The sequence below is a fragment of the Lycorma delicatula genome, chromosome 3 (assembly GCF_047948215.1).
Source record: "Lycorma delicatula isolate Av1 chromosome 3, ASM4794821v1, whole genome shotgun sequence".
Lineage (NCBI taxonomy): Eukaryota > Metazoa > Arthropoda > Insecta > Hemiptera > Fulgoridae > Lycorma > Lycorma delicatula.
The window spans coordinates 217,915,262-217,931,289 of NC_134457.1; the positions used below are offsets into that span (position 1 = coordinate 217,915,262).

The 16,028-nt window shown below is 29.0% G+C and overlaps 1 protein-coding gene across 1 annotated transcript in view; it reads right to left on the reverse strand.

The window, feature by feature from the left end:
- Window positions 1-16,028, reverse strand: part of LOC142321310 (glutamate receptor ionotropic, kainate 2) — a 520,894-nt gene that overhangs the window by 379,373 nt on the left and 125,493 nt on the right. The window lies entirely within an intron of this gene.

Here is a 16,028-nt window from a genome sequence, read left to right on the forward strand (position 1 = left end):
AAAAACAAATTAAAAAGTTATAATCATTTCAAAAATAATTTTTTGTTTAAAATAACCTGATATTCTTTTCTCTGAACTTACATGTTTAGAATTAGTTTTGGAAAGTTAGTTAGTTGTTTTGAAAAGAAAAACTTTTCATTAAAATTGGGTAAAACTAATTAAAAATATACTGTTAAAAAATCCTAGTCTGTTGCCTGTGTGTAAAATATAAATATTTTTTTTGTTGTCTTTTTTAATTTCATAAAAATGTATAAAAACACAGTGAAATCTTATTTCACACTGTTTCAGAATGTAAAATCACTTTATAAAATTGTTTGTAAGAGAAATAAAAAGCGAATTTAATTTTTACAACTGTATAAAATAAAAAATAAACTTAAAAAATTAATGTTTTACATTTTAAAAACTTGTACGTTACTGTACTTTAAAAGTTTTGGTACCTGTGACCACCTGTAGGTCACAGCACTGGGACGCTTTTTCTCAGCGCTCCTTCTTCCAGTTGATTAATAGCGTCTTTAGTTAGGGTAAGAGGAGCTTCGGTAAGAGGGATTTATCACACACTTTTATATGCAAACAAGTTAGTTCATCTCAGTAGAAGAGAGTATATATAGGGTTACTTTCTACGTCTGTTCAACTTTTATTTTTAGTTTTTATTGTCGTGTTCCTCTTCCCATTAAAACATTTCAAATCCCTGAATATCTTTTTTACCTTTTAACTTTCTATTGGTCTGAAAGTAGTTAAACTAGTTGTAATAAAAAAAAATAACATATACATTTTACAGTAATCATTCTTTTTTATGGTTGAAAGAAAATATAGTAGATTTCCGTAAAATTTAGGAAGAAAAGATTTTTTTTATTTTGTAAAGAAAGTTTTAAAACGAAAATTTACATTTCATAAATCCTTTCAAAAATTTTATAAACCTGAAAATTAAAACCACAAAAATTTGGAAATCATTTCAATTTTCCAACAAAAAAATTAATACTAGAATAAAAAATAACATTACTAACTTTTACGATTCAGTGAATACAAAACTATTTTTTTCTCGGGCCTTCAAGTTGTTTGGTGATATTTACTGTTACTTTCTGTATTTTTTTAATCTTTGAACCACCAAATAATTACTGCAATTTAATTTTCAGTAACTTTTTTTAATATTGAAATATTTGTCTTCAACCATAATTTTAACCTGTACTCACAGTTCTATTGCCATGTTAACTAACCCTGGATATTTTAATCCTTTGGCTCAATACACATCTTTTTATTTTAAGAATAGTTAAGCCTAGGGGAAAATAAATTCGGTACAGTAGCTTAGTTATTGATGAAATCGCTTCTATTATTCTTTAAAAAAAAACAGCGTAGGAATTGGGTCTGTATAAAAGGAAGCAGTATCACATAGGGGGATCGAGTAAGGGAAGGTCCTTTTATACATTTATACAGGATCTGGGGGATGGTATGCCTCTCCTTCGTTTTAAGGGCAACGGGAGCTCGAGTGCTCTCCAATCATGTAAATTTAAAACAATATTTGTTTCCGTTGTGCTTGGCAGCTGATGAGCTGTACGTCTGCAGAGAGGTCCAGTCGAACGAACAAATGATGTTCGACTGCCCAGCTGTTGCAGGGGGTAGGCTGGAACAAGCACCCTCGAACTTAGAGATCAAGGGGAAAATTGGCAACTCACAAGCGACGAGACCCGCAGTGCTGGACCGTGTGGGAGTTCCTTGATGCGGTTGCTTTGTTCAACCGACATCAGTTGTTTAACTACGGGAAAAGATTCCTACCACGCTGCTGCAGGAAGCTAACCGAGAGATATGACTGGCTACCGGCCAAATTAAGGCTCCAAGCGCTTTGATGGTGGACAGGTACTTGCTGGCATTCAGCGGCCTAGGCGTGGCAGCGGATTCTGTCTTTGACGAGATAAATTGAGTTGACGGGGTCCGCGTACCCATTTTAGTGATATATATGGTAAGTAGGCGGTGGGACGCAAGCGAGTGGTGTGTAGCACAACGCTTATTCCGCTCATGCTTTTAGGTTAGCTTTAGGAGCTGCCTATGACACTGGTCGCCAAACTGTTTCGAGGCTCAGTAGACGTTTATGGCACAGATATTCAGTTTTATGCTTTAGGGCGACCGAATGGGATGGTGGCGGGAGAAATGCCAAGCAAACCAATCACATAGAGGGATGAACTTAATAAAAATTGTACGGGTGCTAATTTTTCGGATTATTAAACAAGAGGTAAATATTAAAATTATAAAACATGACTGCCAAAAAAATTATTCCTGTCAAACATTGCTCTTTTATCGTTTTCTTTAATGGTTTCATTTTGATTTTGTATTATACTAGAAAATAAACAGTCAGATGTTTAAAAATCGGAAGATCGGTTATAAATATAAGATTTCCGAATAACCCTAATGTCTTAAATCGAGAGTATATCTGATGCATGCAAAAGTTAGCCTTCAACCTACTAAGAAATAACCCGTTTGAATTTTGAGAATCGGATGATTTTTTGCAAAGATATTATTTGAACACCCCATTGCACCTCCATAAACAGCGCCTCAGGAGCATCCCGTTTGTTACCGGTTGACGGTGATGATTGGTTTAGCCTCACACGCAGTCCACACGGGAAGCCAAATATTATTAAACGGAATTTCAAAAAAATCTCTGTTCGTTAGTACATGTCTCGTTGTGGTCAGGTGTATACTTATTATATTATTACATATTTATTACTTGTACTTGTTATTATTTATATTTGTAATATATATTTATTTCTTTAATCTATATAAATGCGAAATATATATTAGTAATATATTTTTTTATTTATGTGAATGTTTTTCTTAATGAACTTAATTAAAATAATGAACAATAACCAAAAAATAATTACTTAAATTAACCAGGTACAAATGGAAAACTTTTGTTCTGATCATCCGTCATCCTTTTCCGATTTCATTTAATTTTCATATTCATTATTCATCGTATATTCATTTTAATTAAAAAAAATAAAATGCTAACACATTTTTTCATTATTAGTACTGAGGTTTTAATTCACCTTATAAATTCATACTTTCTACTATTATTTAATACTGAATTTTTATTAATTTAAATATATTTTTATAGTTCTACTTAGAGTTCACTACAGAGTATCTGACTGTATTATGTGTAGTTTTTCTTTTGAGGGAATTCTTATTCTAATATCTTTAAATATCACCTTTTCTTTAAGAAGTAATAATGGTTTTCTTCTTTGGTTTTAAAACGTGTTTTTAGTAAGTGTATTAAATCAGAAATACTAATCATTATTATCTCCGAAATAAACCAGAAGAACAGTAAATTGAAAAATGGCCAATAACCAAAAATCGATGATACAAATTGTCCACACTTGAATAAGAGGCAGTAAAATGTATTTTAGTTGTAGGGATGAAGATAGGAATACATTTTTACGCTAATCGAGAACGAAACAATTCGAACTGTGTATAACCAACAGTCAGAAGGTTTTTTTTAATTAATTTTCTTCAATATTTTTTTTTCATAGAATAAACATTTTATTTACGTAATAGTCAGAATGAATAAGACAATTCTCAATTATTTTAATTTATGAAAAACATTAATTATTAAGCTTTACAATCACTGGTAAATATTAATTTCATAAAAGAAAAAAATATATATATAATATTTTCGTATGTTTAAATATATTTAAAATAATCAGAATATTTTATGCTTTTCTTGGTCAATTTTCATCATTCAAAAAAAAAAAATTTTTACACAAGTGGTAATCAATTTTGAACACCTAATAATCCCATTCCGAGACGCCGCCTGCCAGTGCAATCCGCCCGGAGGGCTTAGATGCGGAGCGCTTAGCTGCAAAGGCACGCCGGGAGAAGCTAGTTAAACATTAAGATTTTAAAAAACATCTTACATCAATTTGTTTAATTTATCACTAAAATAGGGGTAGGGTTATTTTTTTTAGTTTTATGAATTGTCAAGTAAACTCAATAACAATGTTATCAACTGCTAAACTTGTAGATTAGCAAATATATCATTAAGTATATGTAATTAGAACAGCATCAGGTTAATATTTAATAAGCAATTAGCAGCGGCTCTTGAAACTTTTATTATAACAGAATAAATTAGTTTGTTATCGATTGATATAATGAACATAATAACTGGGTATCTGAAAAATAATTGTTCAGTAATTATGCTGTAAAACATTTCAAAGAATCATTAATTTGCTGGGTAATAAATTATATATTGTTTTTTTCCAACTCTTGAAGCTTGTCATTACGGAGATGTAAAAATAATTTTTAATGAATTGTTTCAATAAATGAGTTGTTGAGCTTAATTTTGTGGTATAGTTAATTCTATATTAATGACGAAAAGTATAATTTACTTTTTCAATTTCTTTAATTCTGTTTATTTAGTTGAATGGAAATAAATAGTTTACACTGTTTCGTTTTTTATTTTAATAAATTATTAATCTTAATATTTTTATCCGATTAAATTTAAGACGTGAATTTACGATGCATAATCCTAAGAGAATAATTTAAATCTAAATTGCAATGATTTCGTTAATTCCATATTCCTTAATGTAAATCTTTATAATTTAAGAAAATTTATTAATTGATTAAAAAACCTGATTTAAATTGGTCCTAAATAAAATCTGATAATTTAACTTTAATCAGGTGGTTAATCATTAGTGTTTTCTGTTTTTTAAGTATAAAATTATAATTATATAATGATTAGTTTAAATTATAATTATTATGATTACGTTTAACAATTAAGTCTATCTAGGGTGTGATTCTCTAGATTTTTAACTATCTACATTTATCAATTCTATCTAGATTTTTAAATCTGACCTATATCAAACAACAGAATTGTAATATTTTTTTAACATTTAGTACAGAGGTTGAATTTAATAGAATAAGAGATCAAAACCAGCTCGCCTTACGAGAACTTTACTGCTAAAAAGAAGTTAATTAATTTAAATATGAATTTAAAAATTGAAAAGATTTTAAAAGATTTGTGACGAGTTCATTGTTTTTTGGGTAGCAAAAAGGTGAAGTGAGAAATTTGTTACATACTCTTCTAAAAAGACGAACCTCGTTAGTTGGCCATATAAGTTAGCACACAGTTATTTAGACGGTTCCGTGGGGTAGGGTAAAAATTACTTAAAAAGATTACTTTGATGTGTTTTTTGTTTATCGATATTATTAAAAATACAATTTAAAGTAAGTGGCCTAATACGGAAAAGATTACTGAAAAATGTGTTGCATGCTTTCGCTGTTGTATTATCTTTTTTTTAGTAACATAAAATTGGTAAAAACTTTAAAAATCGCATTGAAAAACCGTTGTTTTAATAACAAAACAAACCAAAGTTTAAAAAAATTCTCTCTCTGTCAATTTTACCATTAAGATACAAAAAATAATCAAAAAATGTAATTTTATCATCTTTTAAAATAGGTTTATAACTTTCTTTGGCAAATCTATTCATTTTTATTCTTGTAATCGCTGCAGATTGAGCACATAGTCACCCCTCATCATCAGACGTTACACATCATTTACAGTCCGTCTCGCAGAGGTTACAGCTCGAGAAATTTCACAATATTAATCCATCTTTAAGTTTAAAATCTCTGAGTTCTATATCTTTCTACTGCCTATTATCATGCATTTCTTGATATATTGTTAAATATTTTATATAACGTCGATTTTTGATAAATAAAAATTTTATCCTTATACGTTATACATATCATCCTCATCTCATTGGGCCACTGAAGGGAGTGTTGATTATTGTTCATGGTTGAACAGATTGCAACGTATACGTTAGGAAATAAATAAATAAAATTTCGAGTAAAAATACAAAAAATAAAATAAAAAAGGGAATTAGCAATGTACTCCTCGATAGTCATAATTTATTGTAGTTCCTTGAAATAATATTTTCTATTTTCGAAATGTATGTTCTATTTTTAGAATTTTTTTTTAATTAGTGCTTAATTAACGACATGTAATTTTTAATTTGATGCCGACTTAAAAAAGTCTGAAATTTAATGATATAAAAAATGTTACTTTGTTATTTTTATTTTAGTTTATCGTCTTTCTTACATCTATAAATCGTTTTTTAGTACATCCTTTACTCCGATGAGATTTTTTCAGTTGACAAGTTGTATTTGTAATTGAATTATATCTTACGAAAAAAATGAATTATAACTTTGTAATAAAGCTACATTAGAGTATTAAAGCATGTTTTAAGAAAAGAAAATATATGAAAAATGACATGTTTTTCTTTCTAAATATGGTCCTAAAAGCTTTCAATTGCCTTAAGAATTATTAAAATCTGCCCAAATGGAGAGTAATAATTGGTTTTGAAATCGTTTTTTATAAATTATAGATCAATATCTTTCATTCTACGTCTTCCCCTTCCTTCATACGATCTTTTCAGTGATTACGGGATATCAGATATGATATTTAACGATTTTAAATTATGATTTTGTTTTTCTGTAGGAAACGGCACTGAAGAACTTTGCACAAAAGTAAAATATTCGTGTACTTTTTATGGATAAATTATGTATTTATAAATAATATTTTAAACGGTTAAAAAAATAACCAATAATCAAAATAAATATATTTAAATTCTCACTATAAAATCGAATGTTATTGGAAAATATTGAATTGTGTTCCGTTAATTTTCTATTGATTGTGATGCTTATTATATTTATAATTAGGAAGACTTCGTTTAGCCTAAAACGACGGGATAAATTTATTATTATATATTACCAAATTTCTGTATTCCGTATCATCGAGTTCATCAGTACCTTGGTGTTCAGTTTGATGAAAAAATTGTTGTTTAGCAACCAGATGAGGCAAGTAGCGGTGGACGACGTCTGAGTGATGCGCAAACTTAGGAGAATTGCTCGGAAACAATATGGGTTATCGGACCGCCCGTTTGGGCGCATAGGTTGGATATGAATAGAGTACTTCTTTAAAATTTAAGGAGTGCCCAGCGCAGAGCCTTAATTCTATGACTGGTGTTTTTAAAACAACCTTCTCTGAGGCTTCCACGGTATAGAGAAAGGCTCTCCCAATCGATTTAGTGGTGAAAGTTTGGACAACCATGTGGAAGTGGCGAAGAGGCCGGGAGGCCGACTTATTTGGGATGCGGTTTCGAGCCGAGCCAGTACCGCAGCGGAACGGCGCTCAAAATGCACCGGATCTAAATTTCGTTCAGATCTCCCGCCTGCGGAAGAGGCTGCAGAACCTCGATGGAAGTATGGCAGCTGGAATGAGACATCACATCTAAGAGAAGATCCTAGTATAAGTCTATTCAGGATTTTGAAGGATGGTATGCCACGAGCTCGTTTGTAAGGGCAACGGGTGCCCGGGTGCTCACCAACTACGGTAACTTGAACAAATATCCGTTTCGGTTCCGCCTGGCAGCTGATGAGCTGTGTATCCACGGGAAGGTCTAGTCAAATGAACACCTGGTGTTTAACTGTCCTTCTCTTGCGGGGGGGGGGGGGGTCAGAGACCGGGCCACTCTGGAACTTAGTGATCAGGGGAAAATTGGCCGCTCACAAGCGGCGAGTCAATGTGGCGAGAGCCGCATTGCCGGACCGTGTGAGAGTTCCTTGATGCGGTTGGTTTGTTCTACCGGCATCCGTAGTTTGCTTAAGGAAAAGGCTCTTACCACAGTGTCGTGGGAAGCTAACCCTGAGTATGGCTGACTACCAGCCAGTTATTATGGGTGCAAGCGCTATAAAATGGTGGAAAGGTACTTACTGGCATTCAGCGACCTAGGCGTGGCAGCAAATTGCTGCTTAGACGAAATAAATTTTATTATGGATGTTATATGTATTTTTAATAGTTGACGGAATGCGCCTACACATTTTAGCAAATATGTGACAAGTGAGCGGTTGGGACACGTAAGCCGTTGGTGTAGGGCACCACGATTAGTCTGCTCACGCTTTTAAGTAAGCTCTAGGAACTATGGTCGCTAAACTGTTCGAGGTTCAGTTGCAGTTTGCGGCACAGACATTCGGTCTTATGGTTTAGGGCGAACGAATGGGGTGGAGGCGAGAGAAATGCCAAGCAAACCATATTCCCTATCTCTAAATATTCATATTTATAATGAGATGAAAATTTCAGCATTTTAGTAAATTATTTTTCAACTACCGTTAGCATACATCTTATAATAATTTATAAGTTACCGCTTTAACTATGAAATATTTATGGAATATGTAATTCATATTTTTATCAAAACATAGTTATATGGTTTTTTAAGAAAAGTTCGCTTGGGTTTAAACTTCGTCGCGTTATATAACAGTTGATAATTGATTTCATTAATTAATTGTGTTTTTAAGCTAGTTTTTTATTTTATTTTTAAAGTTAATATTTAAAAAAAGTTGCTGTTATCCTAATAAATCCGAAGAATTACCTGGCACGTCTAATTACACCTAGCAGAATGCTAATTTTCCTCGTAAATCATAATAAAAGAAAAATCCCATAACGCCGTAATGCCAAAATACGTAAATTTTATGAATTAATATTACGGATAATAAATTACGTAACATTTGAAATAACCATTTGTTAACCGTTAATTTTCTAAGGATAAATATGTATTTATTAAAGTGATTTATTTCTCAATTTTTTCAGACGCTTAAAAAGTTATTTCCTGTTAAATTGTTTCTCTAGTTGTTAATAATTCTAGCAGATCACTTTTAGTACATAATTTCCACTAGTATAAAAATCAAAAATAGCTTAGATCAACCATCTCTCTAAACACGAATGTTACAAAGACATATCGCTCAACAGTTATAGATTGGATCTTCAACACACTGCTTTCAAGGCTACAAAAAATGTTAAATTGGATACTTCCGGTATCGCTTTTATTCATGAATTCAAAGAACCAATGAATATGAAAATAGTCTAGGTATTTTTATTGGTTTAAATTTATTTTTGTTGAAAACAATTTTGAGTCGCTTAATAATGCTTATTTTAGTGATGAGTTTTAATTCAAGAGGCCAACGGAGGAATATGGATATTTTTAGAGGAATATGGATTAGTGAAAACCCCATATTGACGTGTAAATCTTAGTAAAAAAATAAATAATAAATCCTCCATAAATCTCCCGTCTCCTGGAAATAGGTGGTTTATTTTATTGTACTTTTTTATAATATAAAACTTTAGGTAATGAAGTTCATTCAACAGCTTATTCCACTGTTGTAGGAAAACAACAGCAATCTTGCTGTCTTAAAAGAAATTAATAAATAAAAAATAAATAATTTCAATCCATACTTAATTTACTTATATCAAAGAAATGAAGAAAATCTACTTTTAAAATTATTGTTTATTATTAGTCATTTATTGTCAACGACTAAAACTTTTAAATATTAGCTTGATGTTTAAACTGCCGAATAATGTAGAAAACACTTGGTACATTGATTTCTAATGGTATGGACAAATATATTACGGTAAAGTTTTCTCTTGTGACAAAACCAATTGAGATAAATGGATTTTTTTTAAAGATTTCCGTAAATTAAAATAATATATTATATTATTACGCAATCCACGTTTGTTCTAAACTACGATTTTCGTAGGTCTTCTATCAAAGAATAAATTTTAAAAAACGTATAATTACTTGTTGAAAGAATTAACGATACTAATGTGATTTGTTTATAAGAGTAAAAAACATATTTCAAAATTATACGCTTCGAAATAAAATTGAATTTTTTCGCTTGTTACCCTTTTTTCATCATATTATTTTATATTATTATTATTTATTACATCAGTATATCAGTGTATTATTTATTTACATCAATATTCATCATATTATTTATTACTTGAGTGTTTTCTATTATTTATAAATCATATTTAAAATTCTGAAATGTTTAGCAGTTTTTTCAATTATTTTAATGCTGAAATATATATATATATATATATATATATAGCCTACATATATACAGATATATGTATTGATATTTATGGAATACTGTATTAAATTATCGAAGAAAAATGGAAACATTAAATATATATATATATATATATATATATATATATATATACAAAGCCGATTTTATTTAGGTGTAGCAATAAAATAACAAAAATTTACCATTATTAAAAAAAACAAAAAACAACGTACTATAAAATTTTCAGTGAAATAAAAATACAAGTACATCATTATTATCTTGTTCAACGATAAATCATATTTTGAATTTGAAATTTCACTGATTTTTGTACATTGTCAATTTTAAGTTCATAATTTATAAAAAGAGATTTGTCTATCCATCATTTTAAAATTAATATTAAAATCTGAATATAAATATTTTATTTAAAACTCAGATAAAAATTTTAATACTGACTTATCAAATTTAGAAATTATATTCTTATTTTTTATCATACATCACTTGACTTGCTTGATTTTTTCCATTTCCGTGTAAGTTTACTACAGTTTGGTAAATTAAGTCTTTATTACGAATAAAATTAATGTGTTAGCAGTTCTTTCCGTTATTTATTATTACAGGTTATATATAGATATAATAGATTATAGGTTTTTATAACCTATCGTCTAACAGTTGGTCTAGCTTATCTTATGTCAAATCACTCCAAGGATCTACATTTCCCAATACATCTTCAGTACAGAATTTGAGCAAGATCCAATTTGCATTTTAAGAAACCAAAAACGGAAAAACAATAAGGAAATTGTCGTGAGGCGAAAGAGATCCTTTTAATTCTTTAAAAACCAAGTAGCAAGAAAGAGTTTCCTCCAGATGAAAGCTCTAAACCCCTTTAAGTAGAGATTACCTGTCCCCCGTCAATCCTTTGGAAGATCAGGAGATATTTATCCTTTATGGGAGGACATCATTTTTCTTCATAAAGATTTTACATTCGTGAAAGCGGTTTAGAAAGGTCAGTGTAGACGACATCTACAGAGTTAGCTTCATTCAGACCCTCGGTCCTATTAAAATTTCTTGATATAGCAACAGTTATATATGTTTTTAATATCTTATTAATGTTAGCATATAACCATATTTTTAAAAAAATTCCAATTATTTTTAAACTATTAATTAAATTTTTTTATACGTTCTGGATTTTCTTAATGAGAAAAAGGTCTATATTACAAACAGCGCCCGGTGGTTGAAAAGTTATTCTGCGAGAATTTCAAGTGCTCTACGTCAAAGACATAGAAGGCAGGTCGTGAAATTCAAAAAGATTTTATACTTTATTTAGTCATAGGGATATTAAAATATCAATTATCAATATTTTTCCGTTTTTTGGTATATAAGGTATATGTATGTATATATATATATATATATAAGGTGTAAATTTACAAATGAATAAAACTATAAGAGATCGCTTCATTTGTTGTTTTAAATATATATCAGAGTTGTATACAGTATATATATATATATATATATATATATGTGTGTGTGTGTGTGTGTGTGTGTGTGTGTGTGTGTGTTTATGTGTGTGTGTGTGCGAAAAATTTCGGTTTTCAGATATCAACGAAAATATTCATTTTGACTAGTTACTCGTATAACTCAAAAACGATTAGCCGTAGGATGTTGAAATTTTGGATTTAGGACTGGTGTAACATCTAATTGTGCACCTCCCATTTTGATTGCAATCGGCTGGACCAAAAGCGTCCAAACCAGCCCGAAATCCAAAAATATTTGGATTTTTCACTTTTTGTTAACTGCAGTAATAAGCCCTTATTGAGAGCTTTTCAACGATATATCATAAATGGTACTTATTTTCTTTAGTTCCAGAGTTATAGCCAAATAAAATTCTCATTAATGAAATATTTGTATCTTACAAAGGGAAGACTCATCGGTTCGAATAAGACTTTATCTCCTTTTTTTTTTAGTTTAAATCTATTGTTTTATTAATAATTATGAACATCTGATTGTAAAAAAAATTACGATAAATCATTATTCATGAATAACATTAAAAAAAAATCAGAAGTTATTAATGAAATAAAATTTTATGTTCTTTTCATTAAAAAAAAAAATGTATATATGTAATTCAATAGGCGTACAAGGAAGTCAAGTGGTGTCCACATGAAATTTCTTTACTATAAAAATCTCCTGATACAATGTCATTTTCACCGTAACAGCAACATTGTAGTATATGAGATATTAGAATTTTTATAATGTCAGGTTTTAGTGGTATTTTATATCAATCCCTAATTAATACAACTAGATTGTCTTCTTTTTGAAAATCGGTTCACAATATTACGGTTTAGGTTACCCCTTTCCAAAGTTGTAGCCCATTAAAAAAAGTATTTCACTTAGAAATATTTCCATCCATTATTAAAATCAAGTCGCCTTTACTTTATCAATTCTAAATATCACTGTCATTGTGAAACATATATTAATAACTTAACATAAATTATATGTATGTAATATGTATATTATTATCATATATTGATTTTAGTTGACTATTTTTTATTGATTTTGTTTTCGGGGGTTAGAAATTACTAAGTTTTTTCGTTAGTAAGTGTTTTTCCAGAAAACGAAGGATTTCAAAAGAGAAATTACTTTGTTCAAAATAGTAGGTTCTAAAATTTCAAAAATCTTTTGTCGTTCAATCTATTTATTATCGGGTAGTTAAAACGTAATAAAAACGTATGAAACCTAATTTATCAAAATTATAATTTGGTTTTTCATGTATGAAAACAAAATTTAAAGACAGCAATATCATTTTTTCTTGTTTCTCTATTTTATTTATATTTTGATAGTTCAGTATTTGTATTAAAAGCAAAAATAAACTATACAGTTGTAACAAATAGGCTGTAGTATATTTTAATACATCAATTAAATTTATGATGTATTAAACACTGATGAAAATAACTAGAATATCAGAGTCTGATATACAGAAGAGAATTATAATTCAGTGTAATATTGTTGTAGCTACAGTAATGGTCCCATTTCGCCTCTTTCCAATTCAGCTCTGGTATTGTTCATTTTAAAAGGAATGGCTTTACAGCAAACCACGCATACATCGTGTTAGCTTACCTCGTTTTGAAAACGTAAATTTGATTTTGTGTAGTCCCAAAGCGTACGGTATCAGTCAGTCAGGGTGTTGTAATCAATAAGCAACAAGGCCCTTGAGACTGGACAAACTGTTACACGGCAAGAGAGTCCTATGAAATCCCTCTTCTGTGTAGAGTATATAAATATATATATAAACTAGTCTTTCATTATACGCTTTTAAACGTAGCTTTCAAAACCGCTATTTTCCTCTTTAAACATTCTCTTTTGTCAAAATATTTACTCCTTACAAAATGTTATCGCTTGTAAACATCAAATACGGTGCCAGGGGAAAAATATTTATAAAAATTCAACAAAACACTGACAGGTACATTAATCTAAATAGGTATGGGTTATCCTTTTATTCGTAGAAGGATATCTCATATTTTCATCTTTTAATTCCTAAAACATAATACATGACAAAAATATTTTATAAATCGTTAACATTTCTAAAAAAAAACCTGTTTAAACCTAAAATATACGTTAAAATACTGTTTTTTTTTTTTTTTTTGTTGGACTATCATAAGTTAAAAAGAATCTAATGAAATGATTGTGCATTGATAATCCGTGATTTTCCGTGGATGAATAATCCTTAGCCAGTACATGATTTTCTTTCAGTAATAGTCTTCTTAAAATTTTCACAATATTTAATAATTCCGCTAGGATTATCATAATTAATTTGAATGTTACTTTCTACTATTATTCCTCTAACATACGTAGTTGACGCATTTCGGAGAATTCAGGTACTCCGAATCGTCAACTACGGATGTTCCATGCTAGGAAAGGCAGAAAATAACACTCAAATCAAATAGTCTTTTTTTCAACGAAAAAATATTAATGCAAAAGTGGGCATTATAAAAAAAAAAAACATAGGTTTTTAAAAATACGGTTTGTTAGGTGCCACAATATATATCGGTAGTCACAAGTAACTTACAAAGTAATAGCTTCAAAACTTCAAAAATAACAAATATAGGATGCTAGCTAGGCTAACTAGGGAAAATGTAGAGTTATGTAACTTACCGTTGCTCTGTTAACAACGATTCACATGTATGGTTACCTAATAGATTAACAATTATCACAAATATTTTGGGCTGACAAAGTTTGCAACTTCCAAATTATGGTGTTTTCGTGAAAACTATTTCAATACTTTTGATTACATTAAGGTAGAACAAAGATTCTGCTTTTTTACTTCCTTAAACGAAATAAAGTAAGTATCGTGATCACGAAAAATTTCGGTTATCATATTTCAACGGAAATATCAATTTTGACCATCCCTGAATCCATCTTGACCAGTTCGAAGTTACGTCTGTACGTTTATATTCTCATAATTCAAAAACGATTAGCCATAAAATGTTGAAATTTTGGATTTAGGACTATTATAACATCTACTTGTGCATCTTCCTTTTTGATTGCAATCGACTGGACCAAAAGTGTCCAAAAAAAGCTCAAAACCCCAAAATATTTGGATTTTGAACTTTTTCTTAACTGCAGTAATTATAGGCCTTCATTGAGAGCTTTTCAACGATATATTATAAGTGGTACTTAATTTCATTAGTTCCAGAATTATAAGCAAAAAAAAATTTAATTAATGAAATATTTGGATTTTAAAAGGGGAAAGCACATCGGTTCGAATCAGACTTCACCTCCTTTTTTATATCATTTTTTTAACTTATATATATTGATTTATTTATAATTATTAACATCTGATTGTAAATAAAATTCTGATAAATAATTATTCAATAATAACAATAAAAATAAAATATGGAACATAAAATATATAAAAGTTATTAATGAAATCAAATTTTGAGTACTTTTCATTTTAACAAAAAATGTGTGTATGTAATTTAATAGGCTTACAAGGAAGCCATGTAGTGTCCACATCAAATTTCTTATTTTTTGTTTACTGTTGGGTAACTCGATACTTTCAATTAAAATAATTCTGTCCCAGAATCCTTTAAAAGTTCATTACACCTGTAATATTGGGACAGATAGATAAAGAAAAAGTAAAAATACATAAGAAAACACAGTATGCTCATATAAAAAAATTTACTTCAAAATAAATTAGTTTTGTAAAACCCTGATAAAATATTTTATTTTATTTTTAACTGTATCCTTTTTTAAGATAGTTTTGGCTGTTAAACCAGAATATATGAATTTATTTATTTATTGTTTCGATCACTATCCTTTCACAAATATTTTGGGCTTACAAAGTTTACAATTTCCAAATTATGTTGTTTTCCTGAAAACGATTTCATTACTTTAATAATTATTACAATTGAAATTATTCTTTTTTATAACATTAACAAGTAGTGTAATGTATGATAATGGTGAAATTAATTTCCTATTGTGTGAATATGTTTTAAAATCGATTTTTCAAACAAATAATTGATTATTTGTTGGTTTCTAAAACGAAGAATTATTTTTTTAAGTGTAGAAATTTTCTTTAATTTTCTCAAGCAATTTTGTGTTTGGACTAGGTAATTTAATCGAAATTATTTTATTTAACAGCAAATTTTTATTTGAGTACAGTTTACGTACTTGCTTACTGAATTGTGTATTATCATATAAGAAAGCTAGTAACGTGGTAGTAACAACTTTTCTATTGTATTTAATTCCAACTCTATTTCGACATTTTAAAAGTTGAGTATTATGTTTAAGAGTAATTAAATGACCAATTAAAAAAAAAATGTAATGAAAGACATATGTCTGTATTTTTGAAAAGAGTCTTATTGTTGTATGATTTCTACGTTATGGTATTCAACTAATTTCAAAATATATTAGTTAAAATTTCTAGTTAAGAAAGCGAGTTAAAATTTGCCAACATTTATGAACTATATTTTTTAGATTATTTAATCGTTCTTAGCTCGAATTTTGTATATTGAATAGGTAAATGTAAATTCTTGTTGTAAATTTAAAACCACGATCACATGGATTGATTATATGTATAAGGTTTTTTGTGTGCTGATAGGATGTTAGTGATGGAAGAAATATTTTAAAATTCTCTTAAGCTATTATTAAATCTTCAA